Here is a 27,613-nt window from a genome sequence, read left to right as displayed (position 1 = left end):
GAAATTCATCAAAGAAACGAAATAAAACGTAAAGCTGGCTTCTCACTCGCGGCTGAAAAGGAAACTTTTCCTTTTGCTACGTTTTACGAGGGTTTTATGCTGTTCCCTTATCGTGCGCGCACGTGTCGCGTGTTTTAGGGTTCCCAAATAAAGTGTATGGATCGTGTTGGATATTTTGCAAAATGTTGATGACTTATATTCATGTCTGTCACATATATACATAATTTGTGGAGACAGTATCTAACCGATTTACAATGTTAAGCAATAAGCTGTGAAGTTGGATGGGTAACCACGAATGTAACCAGTACCGAAATATGCGCGTTACGTTGAGCTATTGGTCCCAGTTCTTAAACTCATATCATCGTTGTATGCTCATTACTCTCCCACTGCTGGGTACACGTCTCCTCTTAGACTAAGAGGGCTAAATATAAAACATAGTCCACCGCGCTTGGTCTAACGCGAATTTGTATTGTTCACACATATTTAATTTATTTTCTATAAAGAACTCTCAAAGGTGTAGTTTCCAAGGTTACAGAAATACACACATGACTTTGAAAAATCAGAGATGCGTACCAGTACCCTTACCATGAGTTTTATGTTTTGACAACTATGACTGTTTTGGTATTTGTTTACGTATTTGCCCATACAATTTCCAATTAGCGCCCCTTAGAGGATTGTATTCGAACTATAGTGTCAGTAACGTATCATTAAATGTCTGAATTGATAAAATGGCGCTTGAATAATGGTTTGATTAAACGTAACGTAAAATTGTGGGATGTGTTGAAAACTCATGGTAAGGGTACTGGTATTAGAATCTCGTACCATCCGATTAAGAGGCCGTGTTTTGACAATAGTTAAAATTTCAATCACAACAAGTTATCATTATTTATTTTTAAGTAATGGTTCTTTATCTTAATGTATTGAGGTGGCTCTTAAAAGGCATTCAATCTTTGAATCTCCATTTGAATTTAGAACAACATAATAATCTTTCAGGCCTTCACCACTTATATAAAAGACTGGCTTCCCTAGTCCAGCCCAGTTTAAAAGTTTAACGAGTCCAACCGAGTTTTAAGTCTTAATCCTATTTAAGTACCTACATATCGAAGTCTGGACTTCAAAAGAATGCTACATTTACAGAACAGTACTCCGTATTCTTGTAGCAACTCCAAGACAAATTCATTCACAACTACAATAGGGTTTTATATTACAAACATAAAACTAGGCTCCCGCTTGTGAAAGGGCAAGCTTTCAGTGCGTTTTATTACAGTTTTTATATTGCTGAGTTATTGTTTTGTCACGTGACGTCCGGTTTTGTAGCACGTCTCTAGTGTGGGGCTGGCATGACTTTGAGAGAAATGACTTGCGTTGTGTAGAGGTCACTATTGGTCTAATATGTAAAGGGTTTTGGGTTCGATTCTCGAATAGGCCAGGACGCAAATGACGGATAAATGAAAATAAAGATAAATCTTCTGGGTTCTACTTTACTAAAAACGCACTTATAAAGATTAACTTCAAAAATCTTATTTTTTAACACATGAAGCGTAACTGTTATAATTCGCTCTGTGAATTGGTTGTAATTAACATATTACTATCGTGCTGTCTCTGACCAAAAAAAGTAGACTTGGCCAAAAAAATCTAGCCAAATGTACATTGGAAGATTTCACAAACCTTTGGAAACTTTACGGAGAATAAGAATATATTAAACTGTTAAGAACGTGTTAAAGCATAGTTTTAAAGCTAAAGTACTACATTCATTAAACTATGTACGGTATCGCAAACAGTTTATATTGCATTCCGAGCCTTCTTCAATTCTTAGCCACGCCAGCAACGATTAGTTGTTTTATCGCTGATAACATAGAATTCATTTCTGCACATTCTCATATTTTTAACAAAAATAATACCTTTCACGTCCTTAATCTCCAACACTCACTTAACCCGGCAGACAGCTTAAACCGGTAGATCTAGAAACATGATCTTTAGCACAGTTCGCAACGTTCGTTCGTTTAGCAAGTATATATTACGGTTAAATAATGAATATGTGTATAAGACCTACGCAAGTAATTTTGAAAAAAATATGAAAGAAAGAAAGAAAGAAACATATATTCGGATAATTGCAACACAAATGAAATATTATAACAGAAAAAGATAAAATAAAAATAAAAAATATCCCCTATATACGTAATCGATTTCAGATAACCCACTTCAAAAATTTTAAATCTGTGTGATTCATAAGTTAAGTTGGTAAAAAAATTAGATAAATTTTAAACATGATTAAAATTCTAAAGATTCTTCTTTAAACAACCCCCTTAGAGGATGAAAAGTTATAGTTTGAAAACATTTCAATAGGTTACTAAAGTAAGAACACTCAACACAGAATATTTAAAATAATGCAAACTTCATACCTCTTAATACTCCACACTTCCACAACTAAAGTCGTACTGAGAAAAAATCTCACTAAACCCAACCACCGAACCACCACGTTACACAATACTGTCTGGCGATACAAAGCGTTTTATTTCCATTACTGGGCGACGCAGGGTGGCCGTGCGTTGACCTGAAGGCGAGCGATCGATGTACCTGGCATAATGCCAAATGTCGAGAAGTTCAGTAAGGGCTTGTATTGCGTAATGTAGTTTTGTAACGCTTCGGAGTTATGGGGGTCTATGCGTCTTTAAGAAAACGAGAAAACATTTAAGGAGTAGTCTGTAAAAAAATGGATAGTAAAATTAAAAATCCCTTGAAGAAATTCAAGTAAATATGACCAAGTATTAGGTTTTAATAATTGGCCGAGTGCAAGTCGAACTCGCACACGAAAAGTTCCATAGCACCAATATCATATATTTTTAATTTTAGTATTTACAGTTTTTTTTCTACTAATAACATACATACATAATAATAACATACATAATAGCTTATACTATTTAGTAAATTCAAAACATGAAATTAAATACTAATTAAAATATATATTATTTGTAGTTGTATAGAAGTAAATGCATTTTGAAAATTTGAACTGTATAAAGCGAAAAATGTCGAACAATATCGGTTTCTTGTATGGAGACTGCAATTTATTTTATTATTTTTATTTGTCGTTATATCAGCCACCCTTATACATACCCTGTAAAATTTCAAGTGTCTATCTATTCTAGACAGATGGACAAAAAGGTAAAAAAGCCCGTGGATACAAAAGACCCCGGGCTGCATGCGAGTCGTACACTAGCTACATAAAATATCACATGTTAATACTGCTATGAACGACAAATTTATGGACACCCTAATCGTATCCCCTTGGGCACCTTTTATTTCTCCGACCTTAGGCTATTTTATGTGATGGCTATCTCATAAGGACGCACGTAAGGAACGGGAAGCAGTAACCACTTACCATCAGTTAGACTATATATAAAAAAACTTCTATCTAGGTAAGGTATCTAGGTTAAGATACTTACTTAAAGTTTACGTTTTTAAAAACACATAAAAAGATCTCAATGTATAAATATCTTAAAATTCACGCGTTAAAAGTACACAACCAATATGTGCAATCAATACTAGGTAATTACTATAAAAACAAAAAAATAAACGACTGCTCAAATACATAGACTATGTCACTTCCAAAATTTAAACGAATCCAACGACACCTCGTATGTTAAAATCTGTCAAACTGTTTAAGCTGCAGAGCATATCAAACAATGAGACATACAAACAAACATACATTCATACTCTCGAAAACCATTAGCAGTCGGCAACAAATTTAATGAATTTTACAATCATGAACTTCGTAGCACCTCTACGCGACATACAGTTGTCTACGTATAAACCGTAGCACCTACGAAATGTGCTACGAAGGGCTACGTAAGCTTACCGCCGTAAGGGCTCGCCACTTCCTGCGACAGATTTCCGGCGAACAATTTATTCTGTTTATAAGGTGACCCTTATCTTTGTAATGGATTGCCGACCTTAAAAGCCTTAACGGTGTATTGTGAAATATGGCGTCATTGAATTGCATATTTATAAGGATCTAAATTGTAAGTTGAGTGTAGATTATATACAATTTGTAGACCATTGGATTCTAGGTAAAGGAATTACTTAGTAAGCATAAATGGTTAAAACTTAGCAGTATTTTTTTGGCCAAAATATATTTAGAAATCACAAATACGACAGTTTATGTAATGTGGTATTTTGGGGTGCTTACACTACCGTATCGGGAATGGCTTATAATAACTTATTTAAAAATTAATAAAATATTCTTTAAAATAAATTAAATTATTAACAATTGTTTCAAAAATTTTCAGAAACAGAATCGTTCGAATTGTTCGAATTGGTATTTCTTGGTTCCATTCTATGGTAGTAGTTCCTCAAGTCTCGAATATTGGCCACCATGCGAATCAAAAAATAAATAGTGTATAAGTTAAAAATATTTATTTACGTCGGGAATAAAATTTTACAATAAAGATCAAAATTATAATTAAAACCAACATAAAACAAATAAAAATATTTACATTAATCAAAAAATAACTTTTAGTTATTTTTTACTGTAAATATTTTTATTTGTTTTATTAATTTAGTTTAAGTTATTATAATATTGTAAATAATTTTAATATTTTGTTCAATGTTTATGATTAAATCAAATTATCACTTGTGGCTAAAAAAAAACCAACATAATAATTCTATACCAAAAATACAAAATTCACCTATTTCTGTCTAATAACAACAGTGTTAATCGCTGCTGTGTTCTGATTTGAAGGGTATGTATGGTAATGGAGATATACTTTTCCGATGCGTTTCAGCTTAGTCATCAGTACCCTTACCAGGAGTTTTTACGTTTCCAATCAGCGCCCCTAGCGGATCGTGTCAGAACTAGAAAATCGTATGGGCCAATACGTAAACAAATACCAAAACAGTCATATTTGTCGAAACGTAAAAACTCCTGGTAAGGGTACAGGGGTAATAGCGTATCAGTGTCCTCAGGTAGGAATATCTAATCCTATTTGGGGTTAATTGCAGATGTCCATGGCCGGCAATAGCCACTTAACAAAAACAGTCATTTATTTATATTTGTTATTTATATTTATTTATATTTATTATTTATATTGTAAAAACGTAAATACTCATACTAAGGGTACAGGTGGCATGCTCGTCTGCTACTAAACAAAATACGAAAGTAATTTTGAGTCCACAAACTGCACTTTATCAAGCACATTGTAATGGATCTTATTCAAGGCCTCATAAAGTACCTCAGCACAAAAGCGCCTTATAAAGAGAACACGTCAATATGACAAGGGTTCAACTCGCTGGGGACTCGTCGCCGCGGACGTTGGATGGAACCCTTTCACATTACGCGATATGTTGCTGTCGTTTGTTGAAGTAATGTACTAATGGGTTTGAGTGGTTCTGACATGTAAACTACTGGTTTTTGTGTTTTATTTAGTAATTGAGTGTCAACTGCATATTAACATGTTTTAATGGACTTTACTAGCGTTTTTACGCTAAAAAACATGCAATGCACTTGTTTGTAAATGGCCATTGTGGCCTATGGACATTTGTATTTTTTTTATTAATATGGGAGTAGTAGACGAGCATGCAATCCACCTGATGGTAAGTGGCTACAGATAGGATAGCACAGATAGAATTAGATATTCCTACCTGAGTTCGGCCACAGATGCATTGCTAAGAACTAAGCTGGAACGCCTCGAAAAAGTATATCGCCCCTACCACTCCCTTCAAAACACAACACAGCAACGCTTAACTCTGCTGTTATAAGAAATTTACTGCAGATAAGATTGAAGTCTTATATGAGGCCAACCACAGGTTAATAACAAATAATAGAAAACTATAGATGTTAATTATGATAGATGGAATGTCTAAAGTACTACATTTTAGTCTGAAACGTGATATGTACTACTTAATACATATAAGGTTATGTAAGGATATTTTTATATTTTACCTTAAAACTGATAAAAGTGTAGCACCACGTGGAGCAATCGGGAACTGAAACAAATAAATAGAAAAGTTAATTTATATTTTAATATACATGTAATATGATAAGACATTGTATATATATACGTTGTAAAAACTGTCACACACAATATTTTTCTTATACTATTACCAAATAGGAACACGATCTAAACTGATCCGGGCTGGCCATTGAAATCTATAAGCAGCCCCAAATATGATCGATGCTGCGGTGTCTTCCCGCTATTCGTAGACATGTTACCACGATTATTCCCAATCACGCTATCGAAGTTATCTAAACATCACCTAGTCCGGCGGGAGATTTCCCTTCGCTAAAAAGCCTTAGCTAAGAACGATTACATATGTCGCCTACTATGAGGACCAAGTTCGAACCCCTCATATAAAGGCAACTAACCACACTCTTCAAGCAAAAACAAAGTAGTAAACAATACTATTACTACTAGAGTAGAAATAGGTATCGCAAACTTATTACAAACGTTACTTCTACTTCACACAAACGCGTAACCGCTGCGTAATCGCAGCGAGCGATCCATCAACTTCACGTCAGTCTTGCTTGATTAAAATTTAATTAGTTGAGCCGCAGTTCAATATTCGTATTAATATTCTCACTGTCGCTACGGATATGGTACATTAATATGTGTTTTAGTGACAATTTGTATTAATTAAATTCGTCTAGCATTTCGCGCCTACATCAAAATGATACATTTGAGAAAATAGATTACATTTAATTTGTATCAAAGAATAATATAACGTATGAAACAGTGCTTTATAATTATTTTCTTGTCTATAGATAGCATTTGTCCACAAAAAGTTCTGTACCCTTACCATGAGTTTTTTCGTTTTGACAAATATACGATTCCCTAGTTCTGTATTTTGTATTTGTATTCCTAGTTCTGTATGGGCAAATACGTAAACAAATACCAAAACAGTCACCCATGCATTTCCAATCAGCGCTCCTAGCGGATTGTATCAGAACTGATTGGTATAGTATGGGAAATACGTAAACAAGAACAGTCATTTTTGTAAAAACGTAAAAACTCATACTAAAGGTTAGAGGTTTCCATTCGATTCCGATCATAGATAATTTGCTACTGCCGAGTGATGGATGCCTTATATATGAAATGAAATGAAATGAAATGAAATGAAATGAAATATATTTATTTTGTATAGGCCAACGGCGGCACTTACAAATTGTCAGTTACAATATTTTCTTAAACTACTACCGGATCGGAACGCGACCTCTACTGAGAAGATCCGGTAAGAAATTCAGTGGGTTTGTCTTTTTTAATTTTAAAAATAATTATTCTCTTTTTTTTTTTTTTAAATGCCATTATTTTTACATATAATTAATAAAGCATTAGCTCCAGTATCTAAGTCAGATGTCATCTTCACTCTTCTAGCGAAACACAGAACTGCTAGAAATAAATATAGCGGTGGTAACTCACCGTCCCAATCATACTGGCTCGACTTTTAGTTTATAGACTTTATAAGAGTGAGATAGTTTGCTTTTCCCTAAGAAGAAAAAGGATAGAGATAACAAACGGAATCTCACTTAAATATACAACATCTTACGTTGTTACATATCATTAACTATGATATAACTTGTTCTTTGACACGCTTTTAGTACTAAAAGCCTTATTATGCCTTATTAGCTTAACAAGAGCCTTGAAAGCTCCGCTGGTTTAAGGAAATGTCATGTGAAACTTTATATACATATATAATGGCTTTACATATATTTAAGTACACGAAATTATGTATTAACATAATATTTTACAAGCATGTATAAAGGCGGCAACACCGCCACACCTATTTTTTCCTCTTAACAGAAGCGTAAAGTGCTGGTGTTCTGGTTTAAAGTGTGGTAAGGGAGATTCCGAGACATTCCAGCTTAGTCCTCAGGGGTATCGGCGCATCTGTGCCCAACCTCAGGTAGGAATATCTAAGCCTATCTGGAGTTGATTACAGATGTCCTGTTACAGATGTTACATATCATATAATATCCAACACACTATACCAACTATCATAAATCCAACACACTCATTTCTCATAACACATCACATTACATGCAACGCACACGGCAACCGGCAATCCATCTTTATAGCAATTTGCAATCTCGCGCGCGATCAATCAACCGTTGCCAGATTCGTATTGAGCTGTGTCACATCACTCATATCAGTATATCTGAGCTATGTAAAGCTCTATCGTACTCAAATCTTAAATGGTATATTTATGAGAACTTTTTTCTTTTAAACAAAATTTTAATTTTATGGGATTGTGATAGCAAAAAGGCGTAGTCCACGAAATCGTAAGTCTGATGATTTGAAGGTGGTAGAACCGTTTGTGGTTCGACTCCGGCGGCACAACCGCCACACCTATTTCTGCCTAATAACAACAGTGTCTGGCGCTGCTGTGTTCCGTTTTGAAGGGTGTGGTAAGGGAGACATACTTTTCCGAGGCGTTCCAGCTTAGTCCTCAAGGGTAGCGGCGCATCTGTGGCCGACCTCAGGTAGGAATATCTAATCCTATCTGGGGTTGATTACGTATGTCCATGGGCGGCAGTAGCCATTTACCACCAGGTGGACTGCATGCTCGTCTGTTACTACTATATTATAAAAAAAAACCTTATAGTTCTAATCTGGCGGCAATAACATCAGTGTTAAGCGTTACTGCGTTCTAGTTTGAAGTGAGTAAGAGAGATATACTTTTTAGAGTCGTTCCAGCTTAGTCTTCAGGAGTAGAGGCGCACATGCGGCCGTCCTCATGGATTTTCTTATAACTGCAAATGGCTTAAAGTCGACCACAGATATATTTATACCGCTGAGACCTAATTTGAAATATTGTAAGTTTAATAAATAATGTTTAGTGAAATAAATACTGCAAATAACCACGCCAGGCTAATGTTAAATGGCTACTAATATACCTCTAAAGACAATGATATTACGTAAAGACAAGTTACAGCCCTTAAGAACAAAGTTAGCACCATTCATATTAGTATACCTGTCTTAAAGCCATAATATTAGGCAGAAATAGGTGTGGCGGTTAACTTATTGTACCGCCGAGAAACAAGCTTGAAGCTTGTTTATGATAAACAGCCACTGAGCTGTGACGTCACGTTAGCCAACAAACACATATTTCGTGTGGACTCCGCCCAGACTAAGTAAACATTTGCTTGTCATTGTAAGGGCGTATCCTCACTAGACGTTCGGTTCTTTATGTCTTACTATTTTACTCACAATCAATATTTATAGAATTACATTCCTTCTTGATATTGGCTAGATACGTCATTTCCTCCAAATTGAAATACCTCGTGTTTCCCACTGCATTTTCCAAAACAGAACTCAGAACTGCTTGATTGGACGGGTCTTCTTTCAAAATACGATGGATTTAGGCTCCGTTCACACAGACCTGCTCGGAGAGCATCCGCCCGCATTTTTCTTTTCACACATGGTATACGCTTGGAATTGACCAGAGCGGAGCCGCCAACTATTTCATATAGTTCGTATAGTAAAAGAAGTGGACATGCAAAAATAAATATTAATACAATGAGGTACTCAAAACTGTTTCCAACATGATAAAAATCTGCTCTCCTCTTCGAGCCGGTCTGTGTGAACGGACCCTTAGTCAACCATTCTGGCCAAAATGGTATTTTTGGAGTGGTTAACTTCACAGATCCAAGAAAACTTTTTATAAAAAACTCGATTTCGATAATATCAGTAATTACAAAATTTCGATAAATCAGGGGTGTAACTCACAACCTGATATTTTTATCCCAGACCCCTAGTGTGACAGGTTCATATATAGTTACTATCACTTCTCGGCTCAAAATCTCTAAAAATAATTAAGTAATGTAATTTAAAATTACATACATTTGAAAACTTTACAGACGATGCCACCGAAATTAAACTATGATGTAATATATCTATTACGTCACTTATCATATTTTCCACTCGACCGATCCCTTACAAGCTGTGTAAAGCCAAAAAAATGACCCAACTGTATACAAACATATTCTTTGTTTCGCAAAACAAAAACTGACTCCATACATATGCAAATAGTCATTTATTTCGACCCGTGTAATCCTGGTTTTGTGCGGAATACGTTGATATTTTGCCCTTTTTGAAAGCCTTGTTTTTCGACTGCAATATCGCGTAATAATATGTCAACTCTGTTTTTTTGCTATTACTGTTCCACTGCTGGGCACGGGTCTCCTCTCAGAATGAGAAGGATTAGGCCATAGTCCAGCGCGGTGACCAAGTGCGCATTGGTAGACTTGGTATGTACTTGGTTATGTACCTTTGAAAAAATACATTTTTTAATCACTATGGTCAGTAAAAAGTCGCGTTGGTTATAAAATTATTAATTTTATTCATATAAATAAATGATCACCATTATTTTGGATATGTATCAAATTTGTCAATACATCGGCGGTTTTAAAAGCCCATTAGATATTCGAATGTACTCGTATAATTTCGAATGTAGAATAAATGTATTAATAAAAATATTGAACAAATAAAGATTGGTCAATGTATCGGCGGATTTGAAGAGCTCATTTTATACGCGAATTTCTAAAGAATAAATGTCATAATATTCTGGTTAGAACATTCTATATTATGCAAACATAAATAGTCTAACACTATCACTACTTCCCACGCCAATCCGCGTGGCGAAACTGTCACCATACCGGTCTGGGTGAGGGTTCGCGTTCGATCCATTCAAATCGACAAATTCCAATTCGAATTCAAATCTCATTTATTCAAAATTGATTCATTTAGTTTACTTTACTTTTTGAAAGTCAACAAACTACCACCGCTTCGGAAGGTGTTTCGCTATGGAGAAGAAGCGGCGCAAGAAACTCCATACGTGTGCAACTTAGCATCTTTTAAAGGGTAAATAATATACAGTTTTACATAGTGGTACATACTTGTATAATTAATTATTGATGTTGGAGCTGGAGTTGTCATACCATGCGGATTTGTCATTTAAGTACTGATTTACATTATAGTAAGCTAAGACATCAAATTGATCTATTTAAATTTCTGTTCTTGATCTGTGTCTAGGGTAAGTCGTCTGTCATGGCATGTGTCATGGCAACCCCGACCCCACAATAATCTTAGTATTTGTCTATTAGTACAGAACGCGTTATTTATTCGAAATATTAAACAGTATCCCAGACATTAATAAACAGACAGCTAAAATATAAAGGGGTGTTTGCAACGAAAAGCAAAAAAATAATGAGGTGCTTTCATTATGACCTCGAACAGTTACAAATTAGTTGTCGCGTCGGCGACTCCGTATTGTGCCTTTTTGATAAAACAACAATGGCTTCCCCTTTCCCTTCCCCCTTTTTTGAGCTTATTCATGCACGAATCACTTTTAATTAAACAGCTTATGGTGCATTTTTAGGGTTCCGTCCCCAAAGGGTAAAAGTGGAACCTTATTACTAAGACTCCGCTGTCTGTCCGTCTGTCACAGGACTCTATTTCCTGGACCGTAATAGATAGACCTTTGATTTTTTTACAGAGTGTGTATAAAAGTGGCCGCTATAACAATAAATACTAAAAATAAAAATAAATGGGGATCCCCGTACAACTAACCGCTATTTCTCTACGTTTTTCGCTTTATCTAGCAAACCGCAATAGGTAGACAATTAGACATTTCAAATTTTCACAATGTATTTACTTCAGTGGCTGTTATAATAACAAATACTAAAAATAAAAAACAATATGAAAATGTTGGTGGTACGGAACCCTTCGTTCGATTTGTACTTGACCCATTATTATTATATGGATTTACGTTTTTTCAGTTGTTTTGCCGGTAATTGAAATTTATATGTACATGACAAGTCGAGGGACCCTACTTGGGTCGAGTCTGAGACAACGCCACACCTATGTGTGCTATGTTAAGAGCTGCTGTGTTCTGTACCCTTACCACGAGTTTTTTACATTTTGACAAATATGACTGTTTTGGTATTTGTTTACGTATTTGTCCATACAAATTGTAATTAGCGCCCCTATCAGCGGATTGTATCAGAACTATCTGACACTGTCAGTAACATAACATTAAATGTCTAAATTGACAAAATGGTGTTTTATGTTTTGTCTCTCTTTTTTGCGAACATGTGAGGCAGACAAATAGACTTGAGCACTTACTTATTGTTACGTTTACTCAGTCTACTGAAGCAAACGGAACAGAATAATGGATTGAGTAAACGTAACGTAAAATTGTGGGATGTTTTGAAAAAAAAAATACGTGTGGCACTCGGAGACTGCCGCGGTAAAGCTATTGCATAGCATTTTTTATGCTATGAAAACGCTCAGAAGGTTTTCCAGAAATACAATATATTCTTCCATAATCATCAACATTTACATTAATACATCTTTATCCACTATTTTATCATATCTCCATTATATAAGACATTGCAAATATCAGCTGACATTTCATAACTCCAAGCAAGACTGAACATTCTTAAAATATAAAATAGAAAAGTATTAAATAAGTGACATAAAGTATTAACAACCAGCAATATAAATGGATCAATGCGATGTGCCTGTGACATTTGGCCGAATGTTACAGGTACATCGCATTTTTCATTAATAAATGCACTTTGTTTATTCATATTTAAAACACTTTGTACACTAATTATTTGTACCATAAATCATAATGGCGTTTTGATTTTGTGCTGTCAAGTCTGTCAGTTGTAATTGTACGTTTAAAAATAACAAACACTCTTTTACGTTATTTTATCAATCCAGAATTCAACATAGCTTATGTTGATAAAACATATTATTTGGATAATATGGTAATATAATTTTGAATTTTATAATGGGAATATAAAATATACTTCACGCAATTTTAAGATTTCTGCACGGATTAAAAAAAAATGTGTATTACTGCCATCTGTGTTCAAGTTGACGAATTAAGGTTATCAAATAAAATAATAAGGAATGTAAAATAATACTTTATTCAATTATATCCATATTTTTCTATTGACAGTCAACAACTCGGTTGCCTGGAGACTTGATATCCAACAGTCCTCCACCGCTATTTTCACTTACACCACCAGGGGCGCCGGCAGCATTTGGTCAAGGTGACGGCGCACCAGTATGCCATTTTCAGTTCTGACTTCATAATGGAGTCTACCTAATCTTCGGATGACGACTCCGAACTCCCATTTAACTCTTGGGTTGGTGTAACTGCGGACTTGTACCTTATCACCTTGTCCGAACTCCTGCGTTGGCGGTGCATTGTAATGTAATCTGGATAGTGGGGCGGATTTCTTAAATAAGGCATGCATATAGGTTCTTACCTCTCTGCCGAACATTAACTGATAAGGTGATAACTCTTTTGTATTAGGTGTACGTCTCAAGCGTGCCTTGACAGTTAACAGTTTATCAAATAAACTTCCGCTCTTGCTGATATAAAAGAACATTCAGGTATTAGCCGATTATTTTCTTTTTGTACATTCAAAAATTTAAATTTTAGCTTTGTATATATTTCTTCAAATTCGTACCTGTATTTTATTTCCTCTTCTAAATTTTCTTCTTCTGTAAGCCATTCAATTTTTTCTTGAATCGCGTAGAATTTGTTCAAATTTTCTTGTAAAGAATTCAGTCGTATATTTATTTCTTCAATGTCAATTTTTTCTATTCCCGAAATGTAATTTTCGGTTCGTTTCATTAACCCACGTAATGTGGCTCGTATTTTCTTATTGTTTTTTAGTTCATTCGACATCTTGTCGCCAATATCAAATAAAATAATAAGGAATGTAAATTAATACTTTATTCAATTATATCCATATTTTTCTATTGACAGTCAACAACTCGGTTGCCTGGAGACTTGATAGTTCGATATCAAGTCTCCAGGCAACCGAGTTGTTGAAAGGTGTTACTTATTTTCGTTACGGAATTTCTCGATTCGGTTGCCGCGCTCAAAGCCCGCGATAAAAGCTATGCAATAGCTTAAAACACATGGTAAAGGTACTGGTGTTAAGGGCATGCTAAGGAAGGGATATTTTTACGATAATATATTAAAAAATATAATAGAATTGTATATATTACACGTGTTTATTCTGCAATATAATGCAGTAGTAGTTTAAAAAAATATTGTAACTGACAATTTGTAAGTGCCGCCGTTGGCCTCTACAAAATAAATATATTTCATTTAATTTAATTACATTTCAATATTATATTCTGTACGAATATAAACTGCGATTGAATAAAATTTTGTGACAGTAAAATACTGTTATAATAATATGCCAAATGACCGCATAACGAAATAGTATTCTTAAAAATAAAAACAGCAATAGATTTAATTTTTGTAAATCTTTGAATATAAAATTAAAAAACGTTAATTTGGAGAAAAATTGAAAACCTGAGATGAAATTATTGAAAGAAAATTGGACTGTTTTTTTAGAAAATGACTTCCTTATTGCTTATTGATTATATTATCTCACGTCCGTTGGGATTGCCGCCATCCAAATGTAAGCCTTATTACGTTCAATCAGATTCATAATCACTAGAAGGTTCTTATTTTCATTAAGCATATTGTTAAAAAATATATAGAGATTTATGTTAAATTATTTTATAGGAATGCCCACGTATGGACGTATAAAACTTTTTCTTTAGATTCCTGCGTAAAGTTGGCCCCAGACATACTTTTACGAAGCCCCTGAAACTAAACTGGAATGCCTTCCAGCTTAGTTTCAGGAATCTGGTCTTTACTTTACATCAGGTGGACTGCATTCTCGTCTGGTGTTTCTATATTATGTATAAAAACATACACAACTACAACAGAGAAAAACGTTAATATAAACAAGAAAAGTTACAACGCTGGGCTTAAGATCAAAGAAAATCCCTTGTTACTCAAGAAAAAGATGGCACGTATGTTTGCAGTACATGTCGTGTCGGGTTCGCTATTCCGAGCGCGCTTGTATCAAAATCACGCAATGTACGTTAATCCAAGCATGCTTCTCGCAATATTACGTAATAAAGTTTCCTACTACTTTCCTGAGGAAATGACGGGAAACTCGGCGTTGTTCCGGTAACAATAACGCCTAGTTTCCTTTACAACAAATCTATGCAAGAGATCGCGTGACGTATGAAAATACAGAGGCCTACAAGACAGGGCTGCCGGGGAATAAGAAACGAAATACATTTACAAGTTTTAGTGTAACACATATAATGTGTTACAGTTCTTTAGTACTGAGCATGTAAGTTTCTTTTACTGTTACTTTTAGAAATAGTTTTCTTTGAGCATCTTTACTAATATCCTTGGTATCTTGTATCTTTGGTAAAACACCATTAAAATCTTAACCTATAATATTCATTTTAAAATAATGTTAATAATGTTTTCATACATGTTCATAACATTTTCAATTCAGTGTCTTTATTTATAAATTTCAATAACAATCGATAAAAAATACAACGGACTTTTATGTCGGTTCAAAGTAAAAACTAATTGAATTAAACATAGTTCTTGAGTTGCTCAATATATTTCGTTGGATAACGACGTAAACAGCGTGTTCAATATTATAATTTAACTAGCTAACCCGGCAAACATTGTTGCAATATTAATAAAAAAATGTTAAGGGTCAACATCCCTTATCACTTGAGTATAAAAATAGATAGTAGCTGATTGTCAGACCTACTGAATATGCATATAAAATTGGTGAAAATCGGTAAAGCCGTTTCGGAGGAGCACGGTAACTAACATTGTGACACGAGAATTTTATATATAAGATTATTTTAATATTAATTATCATTATAAACTCCAACCATAAATATAAAGAATGACGGTCTTTTAAAAATAACCCGTCACTTTATGATTAATTTTGCTAATTACCTCATCAATTGAAAAATAACAGAAAAGGTTGTAAATACATCAAATGACCGTTCCCGGGGAAAGTTTGGCAGCGACCCCGCAAAAACACCGCAAAGGGGTGTTATAATTCACCGCAACCCTTATAATTTACTACTGCCCTGTTTTTTCACTAAATCTTGTTAAGTTGTGAATATCGGACCTAAATAAAGATTTATATCTTTATGTATATAAATAAATAAAATTAAAAAAAAAATAGATAATTCTGTACATCTGTACGATTTTAAGAAATTTAATGAAATACTGTATTAGGATTCTGAAACCAAATGATATAAACAGAATTCTATTACTGAACCTTGGCGGTCTTTCGGTCTGTCTATCTGTCATAGTGCTCTATTTAACAGAAATAGTGGTTTTTTGTATAGCAGCCCCCATTTATTATAAAGTTTTTAATTTTTATTGCAGCATATTTGTTGTTATAGAGGCCTTCGTTACGCATACACATACTATGTAAAAAATTGAATTGTATATCTATTACGGTTCAAAAGACAAGCTATGTGACAGAGAGACAGACGGAGGCTTGATAATAGGGTTTCGATTTTACTTTTTAGATACAAACCTAACAAAACGTGATCAGGATTTTCTAAATTCTTTGTAAATAAATAATCATATTTAATTGCAGTAGTATCTATAAGCACCAACCTTACCATTTCCCTTATACGAGTAGCAACGTTAGCACAGTACAAAAAAGTAGCGCAAAAACCTGAAATAATTCAGCAGAACAAGCGCTGAATGATTTACTAGTTCGTTGTTTTGCTGAAAGTTGCGAATTGAGGAAATTCCGGCGAAACCTTTTTATTTTATTGACTCGGATTCCGCGGAATGAGCAAACCATCTCAGCTAACCGAGCTACGACGAATATTTGTACAAAACCTTGAATAAATATACCATTAGACGGTTCGGAGTGTTTTCTCATTTATCAGCGCTGAAGCCGCTTAACGATTTATTTTAAGGGGCTTATAAATATTTAATAGATTTGATTTTGATGGCACTAAATTAGAATGAGAGTTAGGGTTTTGTAGTGAAGATAGCAAAGTAGAATTTGGAGTGTTTCGTAGGTAGAACTACTTTTGTCCGTGTTGTTCCATGAGCGGCAATAGCCACTTACCACCAGAGAGTTTGTTTTTATAATATAGGATTAGCAGACGAGCATGCAGTCCACCTGATGGTAAGTGGCTATTGTCCCCCCCCCCCCCATGGACATCTGTAATCAACCCCAGATAGGATTTGATATTCGTACCTGAGTTTTTTTTTAAGAGTACAGCAGTTTTTTTTATAATAATATACCATATTATTATAAAAAAACTGCTGTAGTTCCATAAGGTGTTCCAGTTTAGTCCACTATCAAGAATGTCTTGAAGTATTTTTTTGCTTTGTTTCGAAACCTTCTTTATTTATTAATTTTCTTTTAAATAATCATAATACGGTATAAGTAATCCATAGACGATACGAACGTGTGGCCTGAAATAAATCCAGCATCATTATTTTTAAGTCACCAATTTATAAATGATATGTTTTATGAAAGATATGCTATTAAACGTTTATTGCGATTTTCTTGTACCCATTATATTAATTTTAAGTAAATTTATTTTGATTGATAGATATGAAAACTTTGTTTGTACAAACCTTTGTTTATACTCATTCCAAAAAATGAGATGTAATTTAGAAGTCAGCGGTTCATCATTTAATTTTAAAATTCAATTTGACGCTCAAATATTTACACCAAAATAATATTTAGATCACAAACATCTTTATTTCTCTGCAAGTATGTTTTATTTTTCTCTACGTGAACATGTTTTATTCATCTACGTGACATACATACTATTGAAACTGTGTCTAGTTTTTCACTCAGTTCTTTTTTTTTTTGGTATAATCTTGAGAAATCAACAATGTCGTTAGGTTATTCAGTAGTTTATATTACACATTCATTTGTGAAATATTATATCGCTATTTTTCTTTTTAGTGTTATTATTTTGGCCATTATGTTTTTCTCGAAGCTTTTTTATATAATGAAGTAATAATATTTGTTTCTCAAAAATAGTATAGTAGTATGTATTTACAACTAGAACTGGATCCCTTGCTTTATTGGAGTATGATTGTTATGTGGTAAGACTCCGAAGGCACCATCACCTCTTTTTGCCTATTAACAGTACCTTTACCATGGGTTTTTACGTTTTGACAAATATGACTGTTTTGGTATTTGTTTACGTATTGGCCCATACGAAGGGTACAGTAGTGTTCAACGCTGCTATGTTCCGGTTTGAATGGTGTAGTAAAGGAGGCATACGTATCCGAGGTATTCCAACTGTCAGCGGTAGCAACAGAGCTTTGGCCTCAGGCAAGACTCTAATCTTATCTGATTTGATTGCAGATATCCATAGCCACATGCCATCAAATGTACTAAAATGGCCTCTACCTCATTCTTAGAGGAGACCCGGGCCCAGCAGTGCGACAGTAATGGGTTGACGATGATGATGATCAGGTGTACTGCATGCTTGTACATAATACAAACAAATCTATAATATAAAAAAAATCCCGCTAACAATCGTATTGAAGCTCCCAATTTCACCAAGTGTTGAGCAAGAAAGTATTTTTACAAAATGTTCTTAGTTTTATGCACCAATAAAATTATATTGCTATTCTTCGAAGACCAATCTGGGATTCTTTGATCGCACTGTGCTGCATTCTTCGTTGAAAATTTGCAGAATTTCTGCAAAATTATGAGAACAATATCTGAGAATTCACTTTATTGCTTATTTTAGCATATTGAATGTTTCTGGAAAATATCTAGAATTTTTCAAAAGGAGGAAAAATAACTTTAGCTTCTAGTAAATATATTTTTATAAGTATTCAATCGTACTTATTTTTAAAAAGGTTGTTATTTGGTACCATAAGACAAGAAAAAGTAACCAGTTTTGACAATTGAAATTGTCATTGTCACCTATTTTCGTGTTTGGAAAATATTAAAAAAATGTAGTTTTTAGATCATTTACGAATGAAACGATGTTACTCCGCACTTTTTGTTCGATTACGTATTTTGATTCACCACTTAACTGCACATGTCGACATTGTTCCGCGTAAGTTACACCATGACGGCCATTAAATCGCTGACATATTGTCAGCCGTTTAAGCCAGTTAATGGCTTCCTTCAATTACAAGGTGATGAGATACATATCTATAGTTATCTATGTTTAGAACATAAATAAAAAATATACGTGATGAAAAATAATATTTAGTTTTTGACTAACTGCGGAAGGTAATGTATTTAAAGCGTGTATACAAGTGTCCCATTCATCGTGAATAACCTTGTAACATACGTTTAAGTAAAAAATCTTTTTTATAATTATTATCATTATTGTAAAATTTCACAAGATCTACAACCCCCTTACATATATATTTGCCAAAATAGGTAAGTAAAATAATTCAATCACCCTTAAACACATAACTGTATATCTTGAAAGCTCCACGTTATTTCACATATCTATTAGACAACATACGTAAGTAAAATAATTCAATCCTTGAATACATAACCGTACCTTGAAAGCTTCACGTTATTTCAATGAAGTATTGGCTGAGATAATGTCGGCGGCTGTATGGCGACAAGGGGCCCGATACCGAATTGTCACATGTCAATTATTTCTTATCAGTTACAATATTAGGGTAGACTCCATAATAGCGGCGAACAGTATGCGGTGAGTAATGTTTTTCCACTGTTTTTTTTTTTTTTTAAGTAATATAGGATTAATAGACGAGCACACAGTCCACCTGATGGTATGTGTCTACTGCCGCCCATGAACATCTGTAATCAACCCCAAGTAGGATTTTTTGGAGTCGACCACAAATGCGCCGCTACCCCTGAGGACTAAGCTGGAACGCCTCGGAAAGTATGTCTCCCTTACCACACCCTTCAAACCAAAACACAGCGGCGCTTAACACTGCTGTTATTACGCAGAAATAGGTGCGGCGGTGGTGCCGCCGGAATCGAACCACAAAGGGTTCTCCCAATTTTGATGTACAATAAAACGAGAGTTCGTTAGAGAGTCTCTTACATGTATATGCAGAATAGCCAACTGAAATTATTCAATCACCCTGGAACACATAACTGTATATCTTGATAGCTATTCAGGCTATTTCAATGAAGAATTGACTGAGATAATGTCGTCGGTTCGTATGGCGCGCCACAAAGGGCCCGATACCGACTTGTCACATGTCAATTATTTCTTATCAGTCACAATATTAGGGAGTCTCTATAATAGCGGCGAAAACGTTACAATATACGAAGGGTAATGTTTTTCGAACATATGTATGTCTCATACTATAATATGTTCTACAGTCCAGACGGCTTGATGGAGTTTAACATACTAGAATGGTTTAAATTATAGGACTCACAAGGGCTACATAAATTAGCTTTTTAAGTAAATATTTTTAAACAGTTAAGAAATTTGTTTTTACATTTACTAGTTTTAGAAATTGAAAAAAAAAACGAGTATACATTAGAGGTGGTAGAACTCTACTTGATTCAACTTGAAAAGCACGACCGCCATATCCTACGCCTTGAACTCATTATCCAGGCGTTCCAACTTAATCCGCAAATGTAACATCTGTAGCCAACCTCAGATAGGCCTATCTGGGGTTGGTTATAAATAGCCACGGGTGGCATTTGTCACTTACTATCTATTTTACTGCTTGGTTGTTTGCTACTTGTACAAGTATATTTATTTTTTTTTTTACCGTGTAACAAATACAGGGTAGCGCAAAATTAATCATCCGAATGTGTTTTTTAATAAGTTTTGTACTGAATAAAAAAGTGATTTTGAGTAATATAAATCTTTACTAGAACCTGCACCTTTCGCTAACTAAAACATATTAAATCTGTAAAGTATCTTCTACCAGCATTCATACAAATTTGTTCCTGTTTTATAATATTTTCCACCAATTTCCTTTAGATTTCCGCCGGTAACACTTCGCATTCCAGTCGAACATTCTCCTTAAGAGCTGCGATTGTCTAAGTGTTATATGATTTTAGACTAAAATTATCGCGGAATTGAGACATTTTATTATGTAACGGGTACTCACGATATGCGTTTTTATATTTCTTTATTGCCGATATGTCGACCCAGTTGCATGGATCGTGGTCACGGCGAAAATGACTGAGTTTTGAGCCGTGACCACGATCCATTCAACTGGGTCGAAATATCAGTAATAAAGAAATTTAAAAACGCATATCGTGAGTACCCGTTACATAATAAAATGTCTAAGTGTTGTTGCTATATCATAAATAAAACTCAACAAACCATTACCCAAATAATGGGTGAATGCGATACAGATATTAAATACCCCTGAGTTAGTAAGAGAAAGAAGATTATCCGCAGAAGGCGGTACTGGCTAAAGCTCTAAAAGACAGCTGATAAAGATATATCGTTTGGGGACGATTTACAAACGAGATAGCAAAGTTCTTAGCGGGTTTACAGATTCCGGTCCAGAACACTTGGTTGGGAGGGAATTGGGTTATTAGGTCAAATTTACTAGTTTGGCATATCTTTTCGATATTAAGCGTGGCTGTGATTTGGTTTGAAAGATATGTTAAGGAAGAGATACTCAGATGAGGTATTAAATTTTTTTTCATACAGGTTGCAGACCAGTATACGATCCACCCTCAAGATCTATATGATTAGTGGCTAATGCCGCCCATGGGCATCTGTAGTTGACCCCAGATAATTAATTTATTTTTTAATGTTAATTACAATGATACATGAATCACTTACACTAATTAACATGTCAAATTCAATGTCATAATACAGAGGAATTGATTATTAAGTAGAACAAAACATTCATACAGGGTGTCCCGTAAGTACCACGACAAACTTGGGGAGAACATAGGTGAGGGTCTGACCTCTCTGGGAAAAAAAAAATTACATTAGTAAAAGTGTCACCGTTTTTGCACTATCAATTGTTTTAGATTTTTTTAGAAATTCAGCCCTCTTCATCTTCTTTCGTTAACTGCGTGTACAAATTCTGAAAATGTAGGAGGATAGAATTGATCCGTAAACTTAAGGCACACACTTAAAACTTCCTGCCATCTATCAGAAAATAGATCGAAGTCAGGATATGCGTCTCGAAGACTTGTCAAACCAGCAAGATACCTACTTAAGGTCGGCCACAGATGAGCCGCTGTCCCAGAGGACTAAGCCGAAATGTGTAGGAAATGTATGACTCCAAACAAACCAAAAATACCTTGAGGATGGTAACATAATAATAAGTGACCTCAAGAAGGACTTCAATTGTATTCGAAGTTAATTACCCGTGTACGTATGTGTGTACATATATATGTCACAATCATGCATTGTGCAAAAACTTACATAACTCTGCTATAAAATATATTTAATTTTTTTTTATTTACAAAATGTCTCTAAAAAAATTATCTCGAAAATTCTATCTTTTTTAATCTATTAATTGATCGAAAAATTACGATTTTTTTGTCTTCCTAGACTTTCTGCTTCTTATATCTATTTTTACTGTACCGTTATCTTATTTTCCTTCCTGGAAGCAAAGATTAGCGAGGCACAAAAGAAAAACAACTGTAGGTATTCCTGAGAAACAAGTAAAAGATATTTCTCAAACAAACAAACCCGTTAAACACAAGAGGGAATTCAAATTTCGAACACTAAGGTATACTTTAGTTACAAAAGATATACTTTGAATTCAAAAGATAAGTTGATTCAAAGAGAATGGCACTTTTGGAACTTATCTTTTACGGTAGAGTACATTTTACGTAGCTGCAAAAATTGTGTTTCTGTGCAAATATAATTAGGATAAACCTTTTCTAAAAATTACTTTAACGTCATTTATATGCTACTTTCGCTTGAGCAAACTTTAAGGCCGTTATTTATTTATTTATAATCAATCAATACAATTTTTACCTACCTAAAAATCGGAATTGGACAATTAAAAGTAGGCAGTAGTTGTAAAATGTATAACTCGCCCAAAAATACATTGGACGCCTACATTCTACACACAAATCCTATATAACGAGTATTAACACATTACGATTAAGAAACAATTATCTTCAAAAACAACCAGCAAAATGAAATTAATATAATTTTAACAAGCACATTCATCAAAAAAAACAACCTGAAGTTAGAAGAACCAGTCAAAAATAGAAGTAAGAACAAAATAGTAAAAAACATAAAGTTAGTGTAATAAACGAAAGAAAAGCATGAGCTATTCTTTGTACCGTTGTTTCCCACGGAACTGTAATCCCAAAGTGGTGTTTGGTGCCAAATAAATTAAAGCTTAGAGAAACAGCGCGAGAGCCGCGAAGATTTGCAACGAACAAAATTTTTCAAAGTAGATTTTATTTATTTAGTTACTAACATTTTCTTTACATACATTTAGACTAATAATAATGGTCTGCCAAACTGTAAAAAAAAACTTTAAAACTGTTTGTTGGCAGTACAAAGCAGTTTCATATAATAATAGGCTGTTGGCCTAAATATGAAGTAAAAATATTTGTATATTTTTGAATAAATATCCAAATATCACAAGTTTATAAAGTATTTTAAAAAATAACAACTAGTCGGTTAATTATCGACTTTTTCCAAATTTAAATGACATATCTTAAATATACAAATTGTGAATTTTAAATCTTTAAAATGCATTAGGATAAATAAATAAATATCCTTAAAAATCAGCAGCAAAATGAAATCAATATAATTTAAAAATATTAAATACTTTAACTCTGAGCTTGCAAAAAGTTAAAAACACATACTGAGTTAGTACAATAAATGAAAGAAAAACATCAGCTTTCTTTTTACAACATTCTTTTAACCGTTGTTTTCCACGGAACTGTAATCCCAAAGTGGTGTTTGGTGCCAGAAATAAATTAAAGCTTAGAGAAACAGCGCAAACCGAGAGCCGCGAAGATTTGCAACGAACAAACTTTTACAAAGCATTTTATACAAAGCAGTTTAATGTTACAACTGCATTTTATGTTTCGTTCTGTACCTTACCATGAGTTTTCAAAACATCCCACAATTTTACGTTACGTCTACTCAATCCATTATTCTGTTCCGTTTGCTTCAGTAGACTGGAATAGTACGAAAATTTAGAAAATAAAACCTTGTTTTTTTCTAAACTTTCTCGTCTGATTTATGACGATTTAATAGATTTAAAAAAAAATGGAATTTATATTCTCATTAAAAACGGCCGCGTAACTTCTTTCAGCATTTTTTGCTCATATTTATTATTTATAGTAGTTTGAGATTTCGCTATATACTTCATTCTATATTTGTATGTAAAATAAAACAATGTCTGTATTACTTTTCGAAAACACATAAATGTACGTACAATATGTACGTACAAATTTAATAAGTGTTTAACTCAAAAGCATTATAATTTTTGGTTGTTTGTCATTTTTGGAAGATCGGAAGTATGTTTCTTTTGACTTCGGAAATATTAAATCTTTACCCAAAAATCAACATCGACGTTAATTCTATTTTAAGTACTCACACTTGACGTAATCTTATCCAAAAAAATCGCCCTTAGTGATAGCGTCGATAGGTCGAGTACTTTTGGAAATTTCTTTCAAAACGGACCCACTTGGGGTCTCTTTTCAAAGCCTTAATGAAATGGCGGCCCTTTCTGAAGGTCCTTGTAATTTAAAGCGAACCCAGCGGTCAGCATTCGATTGGTCCAGCAAAGGGACACTTGGAATGAAAAGAAACTTTAGAAATTGGGTACATATGTACTGTCTATAGGCAATTCATTTTCTATGTGCTTCATGACGACCATTGACAAAATATAAATATATCGCTGCTTTGCATGAATAACCGCAAAACCCCAAAAATGTTTTCCAGGAGTACCAGCTTAAAATTAAACATTGTTTTTGTATCGAGGTCTTTTTAATAAATGTAGTTAAAATAATTAAATACACTTATGATCAGTTCCTAACATATATATTACCACAGTATAGTTAGACAAATAAAAATAGGAAATATTTTGGATTAAACCTTCAACAGAATAATGAATTTTTATATGTTATGTTATAATGATAAAGTTGTCTTAAAATGACTTGACCTTTAAGGGAGGTAACACACACGCGACAAGTTGTATCGGCGACGTGCTGCGACAGTCGGCAACGATCAACAGCTATCGGTGTTTGTCGTCGATGACCATGTTGATCATCAGTTGACGACGACGGCGACAGTCATCAACGGTTGTAAGCGTAGTCGCTCGTGTATCAACTGCCTTAAATACAGTCTACTACCATAGCGCACTACATTCATAACTCTAAAAATTAATCGCTCTAAATAGATTTATTTGAGAAAATGTTTTTTTTCTTTTTATTCGAAATTTATAAAATAAACTGAACCGTAGTTAAATATGACAGCATTAATTATAATGAAAGCTTCAAATAATATTAACATCAGAATAAAAAGTATTAAATAACTAGGTTGCCTAATCAATTTAAAACGTCGGGTAAAAATATTTATTCCCTTGACAAATTGGTAGAAGACCGATCTTTACTAAGAATTAATTAACATCTGGTTTAGATAAGGGTGGTTGAACCCTTCTGTAGTTCAACTACTTAGACTCCACCGCCACACCTATTTCTATCGTATAACAGCAGTGTTAAGCGCTGCTATGTTCACGTTTGAAGGTTGTTGTAAGAGAGACATACTTTTCCGAGGCGTTCCAGCTTAGTCATCAGGAGTAGCAACTTATTTGTTGCCTACCTCACATAGGAATCTGGGGTTGATTATAGAGTTTTATGGGCAGCAGTAGCGAAGCATAAAATATTATTAAGGCCAATAACATATTTTCATTATAGTAAAAAAACCTTACCATTAAATTATATTTCTAAGTATCTACTTAGTGAAGATCTAACTCGCCTCTTATCAATTTAAAATGTCAGATAAAAATATTCCCTTGAGAAATTAGTTTGAAACTAATATTAACTATGAAACAAATTACTTAGTTTGAAATATTCATTTTAAACTTACAAAATTCGTGTAACTATCATCGTCAACCCATTACTGTCCCACTGTTGGGCACGGGTCTTCTCTCAGAATGAGAAGGATTTGGCCATAACCCTCCACGCTGGCCAAGTGCGTATTGGTAGACTTCACATACCTTTAAAACTTTTTTTTAAGATTTCTCAGGCATGCAGGTTTCCAAACGATGTTTTGCTTTGCCGTTTAAGCAAGTGATAATTAATTTGTAATATGCGTGTAAGTATACTATTTTATAATACTAATCTTTTCGCGTTATTTTCACTTAAGTTTGTGTGGATTAAATGCTCATTTATCACTTTCTTTTTTTATATTTAATATAACGATAAGGCAGACGGGCTACCTGGTGGAAAGCAATCACCGTCGCCTATGGACCATTTGCAACACCGGAGGAGTCGCCAATGCATCGCCGGCTTTGTATGAGAGCTTCTTTTTACACCCCTCTTGAAGAACCTAATGTCATAGTCCTGAGAGAATTGCTCAGGAGATCAAATGTGGACATGTGGATGGAACCTCATCCTTCGGCGAGTGGTGCGATGAAGGAAAGATGATGATGCACCAGATCGAACAGTTCCTCAGAACACTCACCATTGTAAAGCCGGTAGAACACGCATTAGTGTTACCTACTGGTATATCATTAAGAAACAAACGAGCTTGCAATTCATCGGATGGTAAGCGATCACTACCACTCATGGATATCTATACAAGCATAGCTGAGAAGTACTAACATTCTTACGTTCTAAAATAAAATTAAAATTGAAAGTGAAAACCAAACAATTTGTATAATGGCTGAAACAGCGCAATAGCCAAATAATATATTTTGGGACAATATTTGTTTTATTTTTAATTAAACCTTTGGTTGTAATATTTTTCAACGGCGTGTGGCTTTGAAAAGGTCTCGGTACATATTTACTCAGCTGTGAAATGTTGTAATACAGCGTTCATAATTGGTTTTTAAATACATTGCAAGGTGCTGACAAGATACTGAAATTCGTAAATAATTTAGACTAATTATCATAAGTATTATGAATTCTCGATGAAGAGTAATTAGATGTCCTCCTTCTCTAAGTTTCAGCATAATTAAGAAGACCAATGCATTCTCACCCCAAAACGGACCCATTCTTTTTTACATAATATTTGAATGGTGGTAAGGCCAGTGTATTCGACCAGGGAGGTATAGTCTGCGCCAAACTTCTAGTCCGCTCTGAAGTTGTTGCGCGCAGGTTCAGTTAGCATATACTCCGAAATATAAGGGCACGATAACGCAGCTATGTACCCGTGGGCGAAAGCGGGCAGCGGAGGGTGCCAGGGGGATCTCGCGCTATCTTCGCCGCTAATATCTACAATTTGCTATTGCGACTCGTTTCTATATTCGGAGCGGACTAGCAGTTTGGCGCGGACTCTAGCACCATTGCACCTATTTCTACCGTGGGGTAATACTGCATTTCGGTTGAGGTATTTACATGCCAGCTGAAATTACATTTAAGTGCATTATTTATATAGTAGTTTCACACCTAATACAGGCAAGACTGTTATAACATCGATACGTTGAAACCTTACATGTGCTTCTGCCGTTCACTTATGTAAAGACAAAATCAATGAACAACTGCCATGAATACACTTTTCCTTATCGATTACCAGAAGAAATGTATATTATTTTATTATTTGTTCCGAAGTATTGATGTAACAAGCCACGATCACTATTATTGCATCAAAAAGAGCAGTATTGAGCAGTGTTTGAGTTGTAAGAGTGTGTCAAA

At 34.3% G+C, this 27,613-nt stretch overlaps 1 protein-coding gene across 2 annotated transcripts in view; it reads right to left on the bottom strand.

Moving 5' to 3' along the window:
* The window catches only part of cpx (synaptic transmission protein complexin), a 320,263-nt gene that overhangs the window by 264,465 nt on the left and 28,185 nt on the right, over nt 1–27,613 (bottom strand). For both annotated transcript variants that reach the window (XM_073077217.1, XM_073077225.1), the window contains exon 2: nt 5,939–5,982. The gene's annotated coding sequence lies outside the window, so the exon portion shown is untranslated. The remainder of the gene's footprint in view (nt 1–5,938; nt 5,983–27,613) is intronic.

The sequence above is a fragment of the Epargyreus clarus genome, unplaced genomic scaffold (assembly GCF_041222505.1).
Source record: "Epargyreus clarus isolate Ecla_fem2 unplaced genomic scaffold, WU_Ecla_fem_2.2 ptg000002l, whole genome shotgun sequence".
Classification (NCBI taxonomy): domain Eukaryota; kingdom Metazoa; phylum Arthropoda; class Insecta; order Lepidoptera; family Hesperiidae; genus Epargyreus; species Epargyreus clarus.
The sequence above is the reverse complement of the archived record's forward strand: the minus strand, read 5'-3'. Positions and strand labels throughout refer to the sequence as shown.